The 22,220-nt window shown below is 40.3% G+C and overlaps 1 long non-coding RNA gene across 1 annotated transcript; it reads right to left on the bottom strand.

The window, feature by feature from the left end:
- Nucleotides 1–9,248: 9,248 nt before the first annotated feature.
- On the bottom strand, nt 9,249–21,774 carry LOC124151204. Its single transcript, XR_007220010.1, has 3 exons — nt 21,545–21,774; nt 10,796–11,104; nt 9,249–9,654 (listed from the first exon to the last, which is right to left on the bottom strand). It is a non-coding gene; the product is annotated as an uncharacterized LOC124151204 (long non-coding RNA).
- Between the last annotated feature and the right edge of the window lie 446 nt (nt 21,775–22,220).

Genomic DNA, 22,220 nt, shown 5'->3' on the forward strand with positions numbered 1-22,220 from the left:
GTGTCACATTATCAGCTATCTTTAGACCTTACAATCTATATACTACTTCCCGGATTGAATTCCCTGAAATTTCCCCCGAATATAAATACTGACAGGTAAACAACACCTGCTAGTTTCATGCACATTGTAAGCTCGTCAGTTGTCCTCCAACAGTTGGGGTACGGGTGGGCCAAAGTCTGAAGGAGTTCCAGTTCGCTGTGCAGTTTCGATCTTTGCTGTCAGGATCGCTTGTCATAGTTCGAATACCGGATTCGCTATAATTGGTGGCGTGGTGGATTTCAGCAAGTGATGAACATTTCCAACCTGTTTCTTGCTACTTTAAGCGGATACAAGTAAACTAGTTTTACATATTTTATTATTTTTATTTACAGATTAAAATATAAAATGCAGCAAAGAGGGTTTGGGTGATCCTGGCACAGTCAGGCTGGTTAGGCTCATCATCAGCTCGGGGCCCTTGCCCCCTCTACACGCAGCCCAGACAGCGAATGGGACTTCTCCCAGGAAGCGCTGCCTAGACAAACCCGCCAAAACGTTTTCGGAGAATGTGAAGACTCATTACCCAGATTGTCATAAGGGCTGTATTCCTGGTAGCAAACCCGGCTACCCTCCCAATGTCAGTCAACAGATTGGGAGGTACCAAACCTAAGGCACCGAGAACAATGGAGAGTCGGACAACCTGGTTCTTAGTACGTGACATTTCGAAAGCGAGGTCTGCATATTTGCCATGTTTTTACTCAATCTTGTCAATCACATTAGTGTCAAAGGGGACAGAAAATTCAATGATATAAATGATTTCATTGCATTTATCAAAAAGGACAGCATCAGGTTTGTTGGCCTGGATACGTCTAAGGCTGTATACGGGCCTGTTCCAAAGAATTTTGTATTTATCCTTTTCCATGACGCCCTCTACATATTCCGGGTCGTACCATATATGGACCTCTGTGTCAAAACCACAAGCATGGCGAAGACGGCAATAAAATGATCGAGCTACACCATCATGTCGATTTGTGTATCAAAGCTGGGCATCCACTGACAATGTGTTGGACAGTCTCATTACATTCATTACATAATCTACATTTCATATTTAAATTTTGCGTGGGAAGTGACTGGCCCTGAGCAGCAAACAGAAAGTTTTCTGTTTCACTGATAACTAGCGGGTATCGTCATTATTAGGGCTCCAAGCCGAAAGGCTGTAGAGCCCTATTGTAATCGTTCGATTTATTATTATTATTATTTATTATTATTATTATTATTTATTATTCCGCCGATTTTTGTACCTGCCCTAGCAAAATAACCACCAGCTCGATTTTGTTCAAATTTTGTGGGTGTTCGTAGACCGTTGGGTACTAGTGCCCGCCAGAAAGCCAAGGCCGTAGGCCTAAAGGCCAAGGGCAGATAACTGAAAAACAAGTATTTTTTGATGATATATTTTGCCCTGCTGCTCTACAACCGTTTGCCCGTTTACTTTCAAACCTTGCATGTATCTACTGCTTTAGTTGCTTGATATTTTTTGTTCTTTGACTTTGGTCATTGATCACGTGGTTTGGCAGCCATATTGGATTCAAGGTTTTGACAGGGTTTTATGGGCACCTGTCTTCAAATACTATCTCCTCTGAATCCGCTGCATGAAATGATTTCAAACTTTTTGAGAATTGTCTCCATACAGAACACAACAAATGAGCATAGCCGTTTTTTTATATCTTTTTTAGTTGCGGTCATATTGGATTTTGATTTTGATAAAAAAATTCACCTAAGTACAAATACTGATGGAAGCGCCTCATAAATCTACTATAAACCCCCATTCACTGGCTTTGCAGATACCCTAGCGTTCTCCACAGCCTTGTTCAATATTATGTGTACTACCCTTGACGACCAGAGTTAGAATTGGCCTTTTTCAACCGATGCTTGTCTCAAGAGGCAACTATGCTTGTCACAGGAGGCGACTGATCGGATTGGGTGATCAGACTCGCTGACTTGATTCTTCATTTCTCAATTGCCAATTGCTACTGTACCTTATTTTTGACGGCGTTGTTTAAAGCAAACCATTTGCAAACCATTTGCGGATTAGAATATGGAGGTTTGCATTTAGTCAACTCTGGGAAACTGTGGCACACGCCAATTTGGTAGCGGCAATGTCCTTCAAACGTGGACTATCTTTTGATGGAGTTGGTACAAGCAAACCATGTGCGGATTCGAACATGGTCGAAGTCAAATATTGGTTAAGAATACACTGGGACACATGTCATGATGTCTCACAAGCGGTTTATTACATTTAACGGCGTTGGTACAACCAAACCATTTGGGGATTCGAACATGGTCGAAGTCAAACGTGGGTTAAGAAAACACTGGAACACGTGTAGTGATGTCTCACCAGCGGTTCATTACATTTGATGGCGTTGGTACAAGCAAACCATATGCGGATTCAAACATGGTCGAAGTCAAACATGGGTTAAGAACACACTAGGACACGTGTGGTGATGTCTCGCAAGCGGTTCCTTACATATGATGGCGTTGGTACAAGCAAACCATTTGAGGATTCGAACATGGTCGAAGTTGGAAATTGGTTAAAACATCCTGGGACACCCAAGCACATGTCAATTTAGTAGTGGTGATGTCTCACAAGAGGTTCCTTACATTTGACGGCGTTGGTACAGGTAAACTCTTTGAGGATTCGAATATGAACGATGTCGGAAACAAGTTTAGCACTTTATCTCAGCAATTCGACAGGAACCCGGGGTCCGGACGAACGCAGAACGCTAATCCGTTTGACTGGAGCCCAACTGACAAAGAAGTTACAGCCTGTTAAAGAGTCCCCAAGCCGAAAGGCTGAAGAGCCCCAGTGTTAGCGTTTGATTTAATATTATTATTATTCCGCCGATTTTTGTACCAGAGCTAGCAAAATAACCACCAGCTCGATTTTGTTCAAATTTTGTATGTGTATGAAGACCGTTGGGTACTAGTGCCCGCCAAAAACCCAAGGCCGTAGGTCCAAAAGCCAAGGGCAGATAACTAAAAATCAAGACGTTTTTAAAGATGTATTTCGCCCTATTGCTCCGCAACCGCTTATCAGATTACTTTGAAAACTTGCATGTATCTGCTGCTTGAGCTGCTTGACATATTTTGTTCTTTGACTTTGGTCATTGGTCAAATGGTTTGGCAGCCATATTGGATTCAAGGTTTTCACAGTGTCTTTGGGGTACCTGTCTTCAAACGCAAACAACTCCGAGTCCACTGCATGAAATGCTTCCAAATTTTCTGAGAATTGTCTCCACACACAACACAGCAAACTCTCATAGCCGTTTTGGGATATCTGTTTTAGTTGCGGTTGTATTGGATTTTGATTTTGATAAAAAAAATTACCGAAATTTTACTTTAACGATCATATCTTGTTAACTTGTTGACAGAAACTATTGCAAGTTTACATGAAGTTAGGTATCATATGCATCTTATTTTGTGTTCTTGGGTGCATGGAAAAAGTAACAACACTTGGTGGTAATATTTGATTAGAATTTGGGACACCCCTGGAACACGCCAATGTCCTGCAAACGGTGACTATCTTTTGACAGAGTTGGTACAAACAAACCCTTTGAGGATTCGAACATGTTTGATGTCGGAAATGGGTTTAAAACAGACTTAGCACACGCCAATTTCCTAGCGGCAATACCCTGCAAGTTGTGCCTACATGTGACGGATTTGGTACAAGGAAACCCTTTAAGGATTCGAACATGGACGTTTGTGCACAGTGTAACTTGGAGCCCGCCATTGCTGCTTGCAGCTTTAATTATTATTATTATTATTATTATTATTAATATTATTATTATTATTTGTACACATCTTGCGGGTATCAGTTGAACACGGCATTGTAGTTATCATATGTGTAAACTGCAGAACATTTTGAGATCACATCGACCGATGGGCAAAAGAAAGTACCCTGAGTTTGTTTTTTACTTAATTGAAAGAACTGTTGTTAAATTTTATCAAGTCTATTTAGCCATCAGTCATCCCTCCAACAGTATGTAAAAAGCAAATCTGTAATGGGTGATGATGTGAAAAATTAAATGGGTTCGAGAAAAAACATCACTCCTCATCCATCAGCTTAACGTGATACAATAAACACTGAACCATGCTGATATGCGCACGGACAATTCCCCACACAGACAATTCCCCACATGGACATTTCCCCACACAGACAATTCCCCACATGGACATTTCCCCACACAGACAATTTTCCACACTTACATTTCCCCACACAGACAATTCTCCACACTTACATTTCCCACATGGACATTTCCCACACAAACAAACAGACATGTAGACAAGACAGATATGACAGACAGACATGCAGACAAGACAAACATGACAGACAGACATGTAGACAAGACAGAAAAGACAAACAGACATGCAGAGAAGACATATATGACAGACAGACATGCAGAGAAGACAGATATGACAGACATGTAGACAAGACAGACAGACATGCAGACAAGACATATATGACAGACAGACATGCAGAGAAGACAGATATGACAGACATGTAGACAAGACAGACAGACATGTAGACAAGACAGATATGACAGACAGACATGTAGACAAGACAGACAGACATGCAGACAAGACATATATGACAGACAGACATGTAGACAAGACAGACAGACATGCAGACAAGACAGATATGACAGACAGACATGTAGACAAGACAGATATGACAGACAGACATGCAGACAAGACAAACATGACAGACAGACATGTAGACAAGACAGAAAAGACAAACAGACATGCAGAGAAGACAGATATTACAGACATGTAGACAAGACAAACAGACATGTAGACAAGACAGATATGACAGGCAGACATGTAGACAAGACAGATATGACAGACAGACATGTAGACAAGACAGATATGACAGACAGACATGTAGACGAGACAGATATGACAGATAGGCATGTAGACAAGACAGATATGGCAGGCAGACATGTAGACAAGGGAGATATGACAGACAGACATGTAGACAAGACAGATATGACAGATAGGCATGTAGACAAGACAGATATGACAGGAAGACATGTAGACAAGACAGATATTTCAGATAGACATACAGACAAGACAGACAGATATGTAGACAAGACAGATATGACAGACGGACATACACACAAGACAGATATGTCAGACAGTCATGCAGATATGACAGACAGACATACAGATATGACAGACGGACATGTAGACAAGACGGACATGCACGCAGGACAGATATGACAGACAGACATGTAGACAAGACATGCAGACAAGACAGATATGACAGACATGCAGACAAGACAGATATGACAGACATGCAGACAAGACAGATATAAAAAACAGACACGTAGACAAGACAGATATGACAGACAGACATGTAGACAAGACAGATATGACAAACAGACATGCAGAGAAGACAGATATGACAGACATGTAGACAAGACAGACAGACATGTAGACAAGACAGATATGACAGACAGACATGTAGACAAGACGGACAGACATGCAGACAAGACATATATGACAGACAGACATGTAGACAAGACAGACAGACATGCAGACAAGACAGATATGACAGACAGACATGTAGACAAGACAGATATGACAGACAGACATGCAGACAAGACAAACATGACAGACAGACATGTAGACAAGACAGAAAAGACAAACAGACATGCAGAGAAGACAGATATTACAGACATGTAGACAAGACAAACAGACATGTAGACAAGACAGATATGACAGGCAGACATGTAGACAAGACAGATATGACAGACAGACATGTAGACAAGACAGATATGACAGACAGACATGTAGACAAGACAGATATGACAGATAGGCATGTAGACAAGACAGATATGGCAGGCAGACATGTAGACAAGGGAGATATGACAGACAGACATGTAGACAAGACAGATATGACAGATAGGCATGTAGACAAGACAGATATGGCAGACAGACACAGACAAGACAGATATGACAGGAAGACATGTAGACAAGACAGATATTTCAGATAGACATACAGACAAGACAGACAGATATGTAGACAAGACAGATATGACAGACGGACATACACACAAGACAGATATGTCAGACAGTCATGCAGATATGACAGACAGACATACAGATATGACAGACGGACATGTAGACAAGACGGACATGCACGCAAGACAGATATGACAGACAGACATGTAGACAAGACATGCAGACAAGACAGATATGACAGACATGCAGACAAGACAGATATGACTGACAAACATGTAGACAAGACAGATATGACAGACATGCAGACAAGACAGATATGACTGACATGCAGACAAGACAGATATGACTGACATGTAGACAAGACAGATATAACAAACAGACACGCAGACAAGACAGATATGACTGACAAACATGTAGACAAGACAGATATGACAGACAGACATGTAGACAAGACAGATATGACAGACATGCAGACAAGACAGATATAAAAAACAGACACGCAGACAAGACAGATATGACAGACAGACATGTAGACAAGACAGATATGACAGTCATGCAGGCAAGACAGATATGACAGACAGACATTTAGACAAGACAGACATGACAGACACGACAGATATGACAGACAGACATGTAGATATGACAGACAGATATGTAGACAAGGCAGATATGACGGACAGACATGTTGACAAGACAAATATAGGAGACAGACATGTAGATATGACAGACAGACATGTAGACAAGACAAATATAGGAGACAGACATGTAGATATGACAGACAGACATGTTGACAAGACAAATATAGGAGACAGACATGTAGATATGACAGATGTGGGCAAGTCAGTTTTGACAGACGGCCAGGGAAGACAGACGACTGTTGATTTGTATGCAGACGGAGCAAATATTGAAGGCCGATGACTCAAGTCAAAGATAACACAAAATGCGTGACCAAGATTAGGGCGGATATAAACTATCTGAGACGTTATCTGGGCACATCACGCTCGCGTCAATGTAGGATAACTTTAAATCCCTTCGTTAAAAGAACAAACATTTCTAGCTGTAACACATACGTGCCAAGGACGTTTTGCCTATTACTCATCCTATTAATCATCCTTATTTCCTAAGGACCGCCTCCGTGGTCTAATGGTAGGGCGTCCGCCCGGAGAGCGGAAGGTCCGTGGTTCGATCCCCGACCGCGTCATACCAAAAGACGTTAAAAGATGGTACTTGTTGTTACCCTGTCTGGCGCTCGGCATTAAGGGGCTAAAACAAGGACTGGTGGGCTCGGAGTTTGCTGTGTCCGCGTTGGGTATTCATGTTAAACCTCCTAATGCCTAATGTGTATTGTATTAAAGACCATATAGACCATGTTACATGAAAATAAATAAATGCAACATCCGTGAAGTTACATGTCACCTCTAAGTTGGAATATACGAAGTTTTTTCTTTCTTTTTCTTCAAATGTACACACGTTAAAGTAGTATACCATTAGTACTCATTATTAGAATAACGAAAGTTGATCTCTCTCATCTTCATATAGAAGGCAGTTGAATATGACATCTTCAATAACGTTACATTATATACATAAAGCGTCAGCGTCACATGAATGTGTTTCTCCATGAACATTTTGTATTCCAAATGAGTTAAACCTGTAGCGAAATCTAAGTAAGGCCTTAATCTGTAATGGAGTGAGTATGGTTTTACGCCGCTTTTAGTACTATTCCAGTAAAATCACGGCGGGGGACACCAGAAATGGGCTTCACACAATGTACCCATGTTGGGAATCGAACCCGGGCCTTCTGCGCGACGAGCGAACGCTTTAACCACTAGGCTACCCGACGTGCCCATCTGTAACGGAACACTTATTTGAGTTAAATAAGTCTCACATTCTATAAGAAACTTTAAAGAGGCATAGAATTGAAGAACTGCTAAGAATGCCAATCTTGAGATGAACAGTCGTTAACATTTTGTTTGAAAACATTTTAGATAGGCCGTATGATCACAACTTCTTGTGACATCCATACTATGACAAAGCCATGCGTAGAAGGTAAGTTCTTTACTTGAGTACACAGGTCGGGATACCTGCCGGCACAAGTTTGACTTAACCCGCGAAGGTCCGGGATAGAATTAGTCTCCAGCAGCCCATGCTTGTCGCAAGAGGAGGCAATGCTTGTCGTAAGAGGAGGCAATGCTTGTCGTAAGAGGAGGCAATGCTTGTCGCAAGAGGAGGCAATGCTTGTCGCAAGAGGAGGCAATGCTTGTCGCAAGAGGAGGCAATGCTTGTCGTAAGAGGAGGCAATGCTTGTCGTAAGAGGCGACTAACGAAATCGCGTGGTCAGGCTCCATGACTTGGTCGATGCATGCCATCGTATCCAAGTTGCGTGGATCGATGCTCATGATATCAGTCACCTGATTGTCTGGTCTCGATTATTTTCAGACCGCCTTCATATAGCTGGAATATTGCGGAGTGCGGCGTAAAAAAAAGAAGAAACTTGCTTTAACATTAAATAACACTTAGAAGGATAATCTTTTGGGATGCATGGAAGTTACATACAACCGGTATCTTACATAATTTCCAAAATATTTGACATCCTTAAAACCCCATATTTCACTTCCATAGATCAGAATTGGTTCAATTTGTTTACCAAATATATCATAGATTGCTGTTTTGTGTGCGGAAGGGAGCCTTGTGGTTAGGAGTTTGTGGCTTCACGCCGAAGACCCGGTTCGATTGCTCACATCGCCCTAGTACAATGTGTGAAGCCTATTTCTGATTTCCCCAGTGATATTGCTAAAAGCGGCGTAAAACCATACTCACTTTTATACAAGCCTTATTCGTATTCGTCCTACTAATCAAGCAAAAAACAATCTGCGAACGTTTGATCTCATCTTGTCAAGAAAGAAGCATGAAAAACGACGTGCTGCATGGCGTTGTATTACAAATGTCTCCCGATATTTCTCGATAATATCTAGACATTCAGCTAGACATAAACAAACTTGGCGTGTACCTCGCGCCTTGGGACAGGAAGCCTTCCGGTGGAACGGAAGAGTCCATTTCCATAGGGAGGGAGAGAACTCTGCGGTAGAGTGTGACGTGGTGCTGTGGAGTTCATGCGCTGTGTATCCGTCGACTGGTCCACGAACAAAGCTCCAGCCCTGCTAGTGAGAATCTAATGATAATGTGCTAGCCACAGCGTAACTCACTCACCTATGATATTCCCATAAAAGTCCCAGACACTCACAAAGTCAGAATCTCCAAAATAATGAGCAGTTTATTTAAAAGTAGAAAAATGCATGATCCAACCATACAGATTGGGACATAAAAATATACTGTGTGTATTGCCCTTTCATGGACATATTTCTCTTTAAGGCACATATGATACTTGCCGTTCTTGTTTGGGTAATACTTTTGTGGGTCTCTTTAACCAAAACGCATAAGCCAAACATAATGTGGGTGGGCGAGGGTTGAGCACAATCAGCCCTATGTCCACCTGCCTTGACCAACATTTGTATCAACTGTCTATTTAGTCATGGTTCTGTACAATTTCATATTTGTATGACGTCATCGATATCCATCGAGCCAATCAGCAAACGGCTAGGCTCATTGTACCACGTGACCCTTCCAAAGTCTCCTGGACTGGCGTGCGGCGGTTGAGGTCTGAAATAATATTGATGACATTTAGTTAAATCGTGATTGCATTTAATTTAGATTAAAACCATAATGGAATTGCTTGTCTGTAGGTTTTCGCCGCAGTCAGCGATATTTTAGCTTTATATAGTCGAGTCAGGCATACCACTGATTGAAATCATGAGTATCCCATCCACGCAATTGAGATACGATGACATGAATCAATTAAGTCAGTGAACCTAACCACGCTATCCCGTTAGTCGCCTCTCACGACCAGCATATATTCAGAGAGAGGATAGATTGGCTTATTTGCATAACTGTTACATTTTAACTTTCCTTTTGTCGTATCCGCAATCTTAGTGCTACGACTTTCGTAAGTCTATGTTAACGAGCGGGACTTACGATCGTCTTAACGCTGAGGTCGCTTTGTGGAACGGGGACCAAGGCCCCGTTCCACAAAGCGATCTTAGAGCTACGATTGTCGTAAGTCAGTGTTAAAGAATGGGAGTTACGATCGACTTAGCGCTAAGATCACTTTGTGGAACGGGTCCCTGTTTAGTTGGATCTTAAGACAAGCAAGGGGTACTATGAAACTTAATTCAGATCCGGATTGCCAACTATGCTTTTCGTAAAAGGCAACTATGCTTGTCGTAAAAGGCAACTATGCTTGTAGTAAAAGGCAACTATGCTTGTCGTAAAATGCGACTAACGGGATCGGATGGTCAGGCTCGCTGACTTGGTTGACGCATGCCATCGATCCCAATTGCGTGGATTGATGCTCATGTTATCAATCACTGGATTGTCTGGTCAAGACTCGATTATTTACAGACCGCCGTCATATGGCTGGTATATTGCTGAGTGCGGCGTTAAACAACAAACAAACAAACAAACAAAAAACAAAAAAACTACGTTCTTCATAATGAATCCTTCGCATTACCTATAAATATATGTTTTTCCCATTTTTATGTACAGTTATAAACAACTTATTATCAACCAAGAAAACCTTACACGCATCATTTACATTCCTGGAACCTGTTCCATAAAGCGATCTTAGTGCTAAGTCGATTGTAACTCCCATATTTTAACATAGACTTACGAGAGCCGTAGCGCTAAGATCGCTTAGTGCAACGGGGCCCTGGTTATTAAAACGATGTAATATCATGTGACTTACGGGAACGGGTATCTGGTGTGAGATTGCCACGTGATCCGACAAGACTGGAGTTGAGTCGGTACGTTCCGGTCAGACGGACAAGCACAGTGCAAATGTGATTCACTAATGTCTGAACATCGCCTGGGCTTGCTCTTCCACCTCCAATGAATGAACTCACCCTAGCACCCCTGTCACCATACAGTAGATCCGCCCGCAAAATCTCCTGTCTCCCGAGAAGGTGTTGCAGATGTTCGGTGATAGCAAATAGTTCCGCCATGATGTCACTTTGGAAAGCCCGAGCCATTTCTTATGACTTGTTGATTGGCAAGCCTGTTGGCATGCAAGTGTGAAATTGTGACTCAGATTATTGTCGTGTTTATATATATAAAAATTAACACGTCCCATTTTAATTCTGGAAACCCAAAAGTCCAGAAACTCTACGCTCTTTGCCCAGTCTCGGTTAAAGGTATTTACAAAATTAAACATGCCGTTTTCATGGAAACATACCAAGGAAGAAAAAATGAAAAAAAAATTGTTTAAAAACTCAATATTTAGACTATGTCGCCCATGGGCCTGCCCATGGGCGAAGTGTGGCCCATGGGCCTGCCCATGGGCGAAGTCTGGCCCATGGGTAGGCCCATGGGCAGGCCCATGGGCGAGAATATGTTCCTTTACTTAAAACTCATGTTTTTGATTCGCAAATACATTTAATGTATTCATTCAAGTATCATGACACAATATTTAACTCATTTTAACTTAATTCAACGATGATTTTATAGCCATATTGAAATATTTCGCCCATGGGCGAGAAAAAGGTTTGGCCCATGGGTAGGCCCATGGGCAGGCCCATGGGCGAGAATATGTTCCTTTACTTAAAACTCATGTTTTTGTTTCGCAAATACATTTAATGTATTCATTTAAGTATCATGACACAAAATTTAACTCTTTTTAACTTAATTCAACGATTTTATAGCGATATTGAAATATTTCGCCCATGGGCGAGAATATGTTCCTTTACTTAAAACTCATGTTTTTGTTTCGCGAATACATTAAATGTATTTATTGAAGTATCGTGACACAACATTTAACTCATTTTAACTTAATTCAACGATTTTATAGCGATATTGAAATATTTCGCCCATGGGCGAGAAAAGGGTTTGGCCCATGGGCGAGAATATTTTCCTTTACTTAAAACTTATGTTTTTGTTTCGCAAAATACATGCAGGTGTTCTTACTATTTTCATGGCACATATTGCAACACAATTTTACTCAATTCAGCTATTTTACAGATTTATTGAAATATTTCGCCCATGGGCGAGAAAAGGGTTTGGCCCATGGGCGAGAATATTTTCCTTTACTTAAAACTTATGTTTTTGTTTCGCAAAATACATGCAGGTGTTCTTACTATTTTCATGGCACATATTGTAACACAATTTTACTCAATTCAGCTATTTTACAGATTTATTGAAATATTTCGCCCATGGGCGAGAAAAGGTTTTGCCTTCGAAATCCTTGATTATTATATCATGCCAGAGTTCTGAAATTCAGTGACAATGCTGTTGAACAGTAGAATCTGATTGACGTATTTTGCAGAACCTGTTTGACACTATGGGTTCCAGGACCACTAACACTCTGAGCTGAAAAAGTTTGGTCCTAACCGCACCCAACATCTTTAATGAACCCGGCCTTATCTCTCAAAACGTTTTGGCAGTTTATCATACGAATTCATGTGCGTGTACAACATTAAATTTTAGTTAGTTTCTATTTCATTTCCCATTTTATGACCCGTTGATACATCCCACTGTGCAATTACGTGACAGGTACGCGTGCGCGTATTTTAATGGAAAGAAACTATTCGTCTTTTATTGCATAACGTTTGGCTGAATATCTTACATTCTAACGAAATCTCGAAATAATTATTTAATTACAAGCAGTGTCGAACTGACCAGTAGGAATTATGTTTCAATGCGATTGAGGAAAACGTGAGTGAATATTGTGACACTAAAGCAACTTTTAACTGCATTGTCACTTTTGGTATGAAAATGGTAATAGTTAAGAAAAACGTAACAGCCTTCTTATGATAATTCTCATATTCTCATTAGTACGTTGTGTCTAATTACAGTGTCGGCCTTATTTACAGGTGATTCTACAATACTTGTTGTCGGTCAGTTACAATCTGCCACACCACGCGTGAATAAACAGTTATGCAGGTGTTGCTGTGCGCAAATACCTAGCCTGTACATGTATATTTTTGTGGATACATGTATTACATATTTTCGTTGATATGTGGATATATTAAGCACCAAGACACAAAAAGTTTATGAAAGATGAATTTGTGCCTTGATATATATATTCAACGCGAACGAAGCTTGTATTTTCTCCGCGATCCTGATGTGTATCATCGTTTAATTGGTCATTCATTAAAAGTATGTTGTGAGGCGATATCAAAGGAGCCGCTAAATATACACAGTGTCGTCCGTTTCGCGTGAACTACCACCCTACCCTGTCAGTAAGAGTTATGTAATCGGTACACAAATATATTTGGTGCGATGTCAGTGTGGAAGGAGTTTGAATTACGTCCGCCAGTGGCCACAGAAAGTATAGTACCAATCAACAAGGCCAATGCCGTACTAATAACCTAGTGACTCGCGTAACAACGGCTGTCAATATGTCTGCTACATCTACCATACCATCATCCCTGTCACAACTGGCGTATTAACGGCTTATTCAAAATATTAATTGTAGAAATGTCGTTACCAGACTAACGTACGTCGTATTCAGTCCTCAACTGGATGTTACATTCCTTATATCAGTTAACAGCCCTGTTTGTGAAAATATTTACAAGACATAAGATTTAAAGACTAATAAAATCAATTGTAAGACCGCATAGACCATAAAACCGAATAAAATATGTCTTGGTATCATCTCTTGTGTATTAGATGATGGCAATGGCCGGAAATGTTATAACGTTAGATTAAGAAGGAGAAACATTAAAGTGTTTTACAATACTTGGAAACATGAGCAATAAGATGTAGCAACATAAACATGCATGGAATAGGGAAAAAGGATGAAAACAAATTGAAAAGGATTTTAATACAAAATTATCGAACTAAATAACTTGCCTGAACAGAAAGGGTACCCAAACTTGTTTGACAGTTATTCGTGTGTTGTAGACTGTCGAATGGGACACATGTGTGTACGTAGGGTACGCATATCTATTGCAAGTTTTAGTACTCATACACTTTCTCTTTTTGTGTTTTGTTTGTTTGTTAGTTGTAGAACGCCACACTTAGCAATATTTCAGCTGTATGACGGCGGTCTGTAAATAATCGAGTCTGGACCAGACAATCCAGTGATTGACATCATGTGCATCTATCCACGCAATTGGGATACGATGGCATGCATCAACCAAGTCAGCGAGCCTGACCACCCGATCCCGGTAGTCGCTTCTTACGACAAGCGCTGTCGCCCTTTTACGCCAAGAATGGTTTGTTGAAGATCTTCACGGGTCTATTGAATGCAGGGATTTGTGTAAAGTCATTCAGACAGCATACAATGCCAACTAAAAAATTATACTCAGTGTCTCCGCAAAGTAATATAGTACGGTACTTAGAGTACATGTGAGATTATACTCAGATTAGGGAGATGTTTTATCCATATAACGTGTTATTATTCTACCTAACAATGTATTTAATGAAATGAATGCAAAACAAACTCAACGGCTAAAAGGTTTCATTGAAAAAAACTACCCCTAGTCTTGACTAATAAAACAACTGCAACCCGACACAGATTAAACGCAACTTACAAACACAATCATAATCTGGTTAGTCTGTATCACTCAACGAGGCCGCTTACTCTGCCCACAGTATGACAGTATTGGGCAGTTCAGTAATTAGGAGCCAAAACCAGGCAGGTACGCTGGTCACACTTGACTGGTCTGACTGATGATTAGGTCGTCTGACAATTGTGAGTGAACCATAGCAAGAAGTATCTGCGAAACTATTTGCTCCTTTTATGGGACCGATTAGTTTTATGACCATGGGCCTCGGCACAAGCGTGGTGTTGGAAGACAAGATATACATGTACATCCGATATGGTGACTGTTTTTCGCTATTCATATTCTAGATACATTCATAATACCACAACATTTTAGTACTCCTTGAAACTTTACAATCACTTCAATATGTACAATAGATTGAACGAGAACACTTGATATATCAGCCGCTACGTTTGTATCGTTTGCATTGTACAAAGAAATATTTTATCTGTCCTTTTGCAGATTTAGCCTCAGAATGTGCTCATTCGAATTAGGAACGAAAATAATTGCTTATCATGAGTATATATGATACAGTTAAAAGTTACTTGTACACTGTAGACGTATTCACTTTAATGTCGCATACGACCTTCGCGAGAGAGTTGAATGATCCAGGTTAATTGGAACGAAGTCTAGAGAGGGTTATACAGTTTTGTATTTGGTAATGTGTAGGTTTGTTAAATATATTTTTTTAAATTCCTTTTATTTCAATATGTAAAAACATAACTATGCGCTTAAAAACAGAGCTGACTTGATGGGAGATAGCCACCTCAGATTGTCTGTTGGACACGGTTTAACCTTACTGTGTCCTCACCCTGGTTGTTGTTACCGTTGTTATAAGGGATTAAGAGCTACGGCTCATTGCATTTTTGGTTACAGTCTGTATCACTAAAGTGGACATGTGCAGGTGAACTCTGTTCAATTAGAATATGAAATGCCCCAAAATGTGAACTCCAGACAATAATAACCTGAGGGTAAATCCACGTGCGTCTGCCTTTCCCCTCGTTCACCTTCGAAATCCTTGATTATTATATCATGCCAGAGTTCTGAAATTCAGTGACAATGTTGCTGAACAGTAGAATCTGATGGACGTTTTGTGCAGAACCTGTTTGACACTATGGGTTCCAGGGCCACTAACACTCTGAGCTGAAAAAGTTTGGTCCTAACCGCACCCAACATCTACAAGTTTGTAAGCTTGTAGACATCATTAAGAAGTAATTAACAGTCCCATGCTGAGACCTTTCTCAAAATTCAGACCGGTGGCAGGCTGCCAAAAAAGAGAAGAAAATATCGCAACCCCGACACGAGTGTGCTCAGTCAATCAATGAACTTACGACCGGCAGAAAACAACTCCAGTTGAGTATGCCGATGCTGTATCTCAGCCGTGTTGGCCTGAAAATTTAAACATGCTAATTAAATCCAAAATCGTATAATTATTTTTAATAGAAACCGTATCTTAATTGTTATTTGCACTGCATCATATCGTGTATTTCATCTGTATATGTGTAATGTGTATATGTATCAATGACTACACTTATACCGCATATTCTGCAACAGACTATAAATAATCACCTTATTATTGTCTCTCCATTTACCATGGCTGACTGCACTAATACCCTTTTAACAGTGGACACTGATATCAGTATACATGTAGGCTTTTTGTTCAAAAAGGAATATGCAGGAAATTATATGTAACAATTAACTGTGTACTAATTACATGTTTGAATGTTATCAGTTTTACGTTCTGAGATACAGTGATGTAAGCATCTTCTAAAGTCTTCTAAAAATATAATAAAATACAAAACTCTCTGCCGTAATTTTTTGTGGAAATCATTCGATCAAGTAAAAAATGACTGCGTGACAAGACGAATCAACTATTTATACCCGATAAAAGAAACTGCCGTATTTTAGGAACAGTGCTATAACAAGACATTTGAAATTTCTGACAAGCAGATACATTAGAGACAGTGACTAGACTACAGGTACGTAATCCGTATCAATCAAAGGTGTAAAAAACTGAAAATCATATCTGTCGGAGACCTACCAAATTACCAAGTTTTATCATTACTATATTTATTACAATGCAAATACTTTATAATTAGTGATACATTTTTTAGAGGAGAGGGCATACACACAAGTATATTGCTTCCGTGTGTGAATGCAGGTTGTACTTGGTATCTCAGTTCTCAGTTTCATACCGGTTGTATAACTGAATTTGTATATGGAACCATGCGTACAGCATGACAATTACTTGCTATTCGTCAGTTTACAACACACATAACACGGTCAAAAATTTTAGGCACCGCTTTTGCGAGTTATGTAGTACAGTAATGTTTTATTAAAATCTATTTCAATTTGTTTTCACCATTTTCCCTATTGACAGTCGTTGTTACGTGCGTCACTAGGTAATTAGTACGGATTGACCTTGTTTATTGTTTCTATACTTTGAGGATTTCTGTGACAACTGGCGGACGTAATTCAAACTCCTTCCGCACTGACACCGCATCAAATATATTTGTGTACCGATTACATAACTCTAATGGACAGGGTGGGGTGGTAGTTCACCGGACGACACTGTGTATATTGGGCGGCTCCTTTGATATCTCCTCCAAACATACGTTTATTGAATGACCCCATTAAACGATGATACACATCTCGATGAATATATCAAGGCACTAATTCATCTTTCATAAACATTTTTTTGTCTTTGTGCTTAATATATCCACATATCAACGAACATTTGTAAAACATGTATCCTAAAAAAAATAAACATTTTCAGGCTAGGTATTTGCCCACAGCAACACCTGCATAACTGTTTATTCACGCGTGGTGTGGTAGATCGTAATTGACCGAGAGCAGGTATTGTAGAATCACCTGTAAATAAGGCCGACACTGTAATTAGATACAACGTACTAATGAGAATTATCATAAGAAGGCTGTTGTTTTTTCTGAACTGTTACCATTTTCATACCAAAAGTGACAATGCAGTTAAAAGTTGCTTTAGTGTCACAATATTCACTCACGTTTTCCTCAATCGTATTGAAACATAATTCCCACTGGTCAGTTCGAAACCGCATGTAATTAAATAATTATTTCGAGATTTCGTTAGAATGTAAGATATTCAGCCAAACGTTATGCAATAAAAGACGAATAGTTTTTTTCATTAAAATACGCGCACGCGTACCTGTATATTGCATACCTGGTGTCACGTAATTGCCCAGTGTGATGTATCAACGGGACATTAAATGGGAAATGAAATAGAAACTAACTAAAATTTAATGTTGTGGAAAATAACTCCAATGAATTGGAGTACACGCACATGAATTCGTATGATAAACTGTCAAAACGTTTTGAGAGGTAAGGCCGGGTTCATTAAAGATCGCTACAATATGTAAAACAGGTGAAATTTGTAGAACTAAAGGAAACATCCAACCAAATGCCCTTTTAAAATAGTAATGTAATGATATAATATAAAGTATATTTCACATGATACAATATACTTTGCAAACAGTTAGTTGATGCTTGAAAGGGACTGACGTAAACATGGGCGAAATATTTTAATAACGCCGTAAAATAGTTGAATTAAGTAAAAATTAGTTAAATTTTGTGTCATGATACTTGAATAAATACATTTAATGTATTTGCGAAAAAAACCCATGAGTTTTGAGTAAAGTAACATATACTCGCCCATGGGCCAAACCCTTTTTCTCGCCCATGGGCGAAATATTTCAATATCGCTATAAAATCGTTGAATTAAGTTAAAATGAGTTAAATTTTGTGTCATGATACTTGAATGAATACATTAAATGTATTTGCGAAACAAAAACATGAGTTTTAAGTAAAGGAACATATTCTCGCCCATGGGCCTGCCCATGGGCCTACCCATGGGCCAAACCTTTTTCTCGCCCATGGGCGAAATATTTCAATATCGCTATAAAATCGTTGAATTAAGTTAAAATGAGTTAAATTTTGTGTCATGATACTTCAATGAATACATTTAATGTATTTGCGAAACAAAATCATGAGTTTTAAGTAAAGGAACATATACTCGCCCATGGGCCAAACCCTTTTTCTCGCCCATGGGCGAAATATTTCAATATCGTTATAAAATCGTTGAAATAAGTTAAAATGAGGTAAATTTTGTGTCATGATACTTGAATGAATACATTAAATGTATTTGCGAAACAAAAACATGAGTTTTAAGTAAAGGAACATATTCTCGCCCATGGGCCTGCCACACTTCGCCCATGGGCAGGCCCATGGGCGACATAGTCTAAATATTGAGTTTTTAAACAATTTTTTTTCCATTTTTTCTTCCTTGGTATGTTCCCATGAAAACGGCATGTTTAATTTTGTAAATACCTTTAACCGAGACTGGGCAAAGACCGTAGAGTTTCTGGACTTTTGGGTTTCCAGAATTAAAATGGGACGTGTTAATATTATTATACATTATTCATGTTTCCGCCAACGACTATGGACAAAAATGTTCCATGGACTTTGCTGATTTGACTTTCAAACCATTAGTTTAAAACTTGACATTTACCATTTGTTTGACAACCTTAGAGTATACTTTTCTGCCAGTTCATTTGGATAATGTTTTATCGGCGATCATATTATATAGCGGGGGGACACGGGGGGCCCAGTCGTCTAAGGCGCCGCGATTCGCTGTGCAGAGTTGCGTCCCTTGGGCACGCCAGAAACCTATGATTGTGGGTTCGAATCCCGGTTCGCCCCAATTATGTTTCTAGGTTTGTCAGCACCAAACCCGTGCTCGTGGGTTTCACCGAAGTGGTAAACGTCTGAGACCTGCATCACTTCGGGCTTTCCTCCCACATTAAGCTGACACGCCGTGATATAACTGGAATAATGTTAAAAGCGGCGTTAAACCCAACTCACTCACTCACTATTATATAGTGGAATCTCTGTAAATAGAGATCCTCTGGAGCATCTAAAATAGATCAAGCTTTCTTAGTTAGAGAAAAAGGGAGTGCCAATGTTAGACCATTCCGACAGAACTATATATTCCATCGTCTGAAGCGATATATCCATCTAAAATAAGTTCGAATTTACGCGGTTGGACGATATTCATTGTTGCTTGTTTAGCTCGGCACTTATAATCTGGACGAGACAAACCAGTGATTGATATAATGAGCAAAGTCACGTGACAACGTCATTGAGCCTGGCAACCAGATGCATCAGTAGCCGCTTACGGAATGCATATAAATAGGTCGCTGGAGACCGGTTCTATAGACAATGTCATAAATCCATTGTAAGTTGCTAGCTTTTTAAAACTGTTTGGCGGGGTAGCAGTGTTATGTGCAAGGAACCATAAGCTGGGTTTAGGAGCTTTGAACAGTATTTCAGTTGTATCAAGACAGGTACCTTAACATCGAGGAAGTTCTGCAGTGCATAGGCGTCTACTACTTTCATAAAGGACTTCCTAGTTGATAGAGGGTCTGTCCAGAGAGCGGAAGGTCGAGGGTTCGATTCCCGGCCCCGTCATGCCAAAAGACGTTAAAAGATGGTACTTGTTGTTACCCTTCCTGTCGCTCGGCATTAAGGGGCTAAAACAAGGACTGGTCGGCTCGGAGTCAGTTTACTGTGTCTGAGTGGGGCATCCATGGTAAACTGGGCATAATATCTCAATGGGCTATCACTATTAAACCGGCATGGCGGGCTAGTGCTGTTTAGGTGCAATAATTTTAAACGCGACGTGAAACCCCATTCCCCCCCACTACTGTCATGAAAACAGGCGCGGTGGGGCAGCCTAGTGGTTAAAGCGTTTGCTCATCACGTCGAAGACCTGGGTTCGATTCCCGACATGGGTACAATGTGTGAAGCCAAGTTCTGGTGACCCCCGCCGTGGTATTTGTGGAATATTGCTAAGAGCGGCGTAAGACCATATACTCACTCGCTTTAATGAAAACCACGCGGGAGGGAATACCGTTCACACACCCGCATGTCTTACGCTACCCAGCGACAGATCACAGCAGTGTAGGGAGGCGAGCGCTCAGACCACGAAGCTGTATATCAAAGTTTACATTATGAGATAAACAAACCGCATTGCATGCTTGGCGCTGAGCATAGCTGTGTCCTAGCTCTTTGTCTTCAACATGTGTTATTGAAGCAAAGTAAATGGTTAATAAACATTTGGTTCAGACATTCACGAAACCAAAACATGAACATGTCCCCAAAACAAGTTATGATAAATAACGACCTTTGAGATCCCATGCTTGCCGTAAGAGGTGGCTATGCTTGTCGTAAAAGGCGACTAACGGGATTGGATGGTCAGGCTCGCTGACTTGGTTGATGCATATCATCGATCCCAATTGCGTGGATCGATGCTCATGATGTCAATCACTGGATTGTCGGGTCCAGACTCGATTATTTGCAGACCGCCGTCAAATAGCTGGAATATTGCTGAGTGCGGCGTTAAACAACAAACCAACCAACCTTTGATTGAGTGAGTACGGTTTTACGCCGCTTTTAGCAATATTCTAGCAATATCATAGCGGGGGACACCAGAAATGGGCTTCACACATTGTACCCATGTCGGGAATCGAACCCGGGTTTTCGGCGTGACGAGCGAACGCTTTAATCACTAGGCTACTCGACCGCCCCCACCAACCTTTGAGATCAATCGGCAATACTACCATAAAATATGTACGCGAACATTTTAAAGAAACACATTGGCTATATGACAAGCTTGCTTGGTATATTCACAACATACAGGTTAATATGTAAAATGTGAGCTATTTATCTTCATAAGTAATTTCGAGCTGACATTTTCAGATTCACGGACGAGTAGATCTTTAGTGTATTATGTTGTGGAGTGTGTGGAGTTGAGATATTATGTGTATAACATTACGATATTGAAGATACGCACGAAATTCATCTCAAATGAATCACTGTCAAATGCTGATACGCTATAGATGATATAAGAATTATCGTCTTACCTGATGAAGTCGGTAACAAAGTTAACACACCCTGCAGCTTGCAGCCCCCGAGTTGGGTAATGCCCAGCACTGGTCAGGGACGGACACGTCACGCCGGTCAAGTAGGTCAGTCAGCGTCTGGACGCTATGCAAATCACTTAGTAATATGTTCCGGCAATGCGCGAAGTGAGCAATTATATGACCTATAGGATATAAATATGACTGAGTGTGTATATGTACAGTTGTAACACCATGCATTTGTTGTAAATGAGGGTGGGATGTCTGGGATGTGTCTCTAGACGTCTGAAATGAGAGGTCAAAGTTGAAGTCATGTCTAGGGCGTTTCACTTGTACGTTTTTACTTACAAAAAAGCATAAAAAACAATATTTCGTAAATTATTTATCTACGTGGTATATCGGCGTAGTTTGTTGATGACTTCCCGGACAATATGTAATAAACAGACATGAAAGGAAAACGGAAATACAGACACGGACAGACAAACGGTCATGTAGATTAAACAGACACGGCAGACAAAAGGCCGTAGACACGGAGAAATGAATACAAGCAATATATGGCAGACAGTCATGTAGACAAGAATCACATCTGTCTTGTCTACATGTCTGTCTGTCATATATGTCGTGTCCGCAGGTCTGTCTGTCTTGTCTGCATGTCCGTCTGTCCGTCATATCTGTCCTG

The sequence above is a fragment of the Haliotis rufescens genome, unplaced genomic scaffold (genome assembly GCF_023055435.1).
Source record: "Haliotis rufescens isolate VD_foot unplaced genomic scaffold, xgHalRufe1.0.p SCAF_11, whole genome shotgun sequence".
NCBI classification, from domain to species: domain Eukaryota; kingdom Metazoa; phylum Mollusca; class Gastropoda; order Lepetellida; family Haliotidae; genus Haliotis; species Haliotis rufescens.